This window comes from Alligator sinensis, unplaced genomic scaffold (assembly GCF_000455745.1).
Source record: "Alligator sinensis unplaced genomic scaffold, ASM45574v1 scaffold48_1, whole genome shotgun sequence".
Lineage (NCBI taxonomy): Eukaryota > Metazoa > Chordata > Crocodylia > Alligatoridae > Alligator > Alligator sinensis.
In genome coordinates this window covers 675,652-677,094 of record NW_005842541.1, presented here as the reverse complement: position 1 = coordinate 677,094, position 1,443 = coordinate 675,652, and positions in this window count along the sequence as shown.

Genomic DNA, 1,443 nt, shown 5'->3' with positions numbered 1-1,443 from the left:
GTCTTACAAACCTCCACGGATGCAGCTGCCGCCCGCTCTGCGTCCCGCGCTGCCGCGCCTGCACCCCACGGCCTGGGCTGGGCAGGGCTGGCCCCCTTCCTACGGCCGCGTGCGGGGGGTGTCCCCCTGTCCCCGCACCGCGGCTCCGCGTCCTGGCCTCTGCCAGCCCTGGACCGGTCTACACATCCATTCATGCGCTTTTGCTTTTGCTATTGCTAATACACAGTTAATTGAGTACCTCCATTATGAGGTACTAGGAAAAGGTGCATTCGCTTATTTTACTGCGCATCAGCACCGAGTTTTTTTTGGTGATGTTTTAATTCACGTTAAAACAAGCTAATGCACAGTCAAGCCGGCATGTAGATGCGCCCACTGGGAACAGCAGTGTCCAGGCTTAGGAACAAGGGCAGCGGGAATGAAACGGGAAGCACTCAGAGGGGGCTTATCCCGTCGTAGTGAGCTTTAACGTGCCAATGCTTGCTTTTTAGGTGCTCTTAGCATGGTCTAAGTGTGACGTCTAACATCATTGTAGGTCTTTTCCTTAAACCACATCAGTAAAGTTATCAGAGTCCAGGATCCCTGTGTCGGATCTTTTATTGGAGCCACTGCCTAGTTAGGATAGTTAGAGAAGTTTACCAGTGCGAGGCATTCTTCATGCAAGGCTGCTGTGGTTCCCCTGCTTTACCTGTGGCAGGTGAAGGTGTTAGGTCCGTGTTGTGTGGGGGGCGCCAGTAGTCTTACGCAGAGTTTCGATGGATTCTATAGGATGGGGGTTGGACTGGGTGGCCTCTGGAGGTGCCTTCCAGCCTGACTTCTCTACTATTCTGCGATCTGATCAGCGCAAGCCAGGCACAGCACAGTAAAGAACAGGAGCCGGAAGAGGTGAGAGAAATCCCCAAGTGTAATAGACACACAATTAGCAGTAGGAAAGCTGGTTACTGGGTGACCAAGGCCTATAAAAAGCAAGGAGGGTCATTTTCGCCCATGGGCGGATCTAGATTTTGAAAAGGGGGGTGGTGGAGATGGGGAGGTGCATCATCCCTGGTTAGGCTCAGTTAGGTGATGATCACCTATAAAACAACACCTATTATTTTCCACTTATAAATAAACTAGAAGCTTTAGTCCTATGCAAGGGCCTAGGGCTATATTATTCATTTAAGATTGAAACAAAAACAAAGAACATTATTGGAATAAGTTAAAAACAATGTGCAAGGATGTGAACTCAGAGCTTGATTACCAGATAATAGACAGCAGAATGGCAGAACAAAAGTTAGCTTGGTTGGCAGAATATCAAGACCATTAAAAAAGAGTGTCATTAACACCTGTGCAATGAAGAGTTTAGAAGGGATCAGGTGGATTATAATGAGCCATAAAGTCAAGTGACTCCCTCAGCACTGCCTGACTAGAAGTGCTGTTGCCACTGCCAGGCAGTTGGTTTTAAAC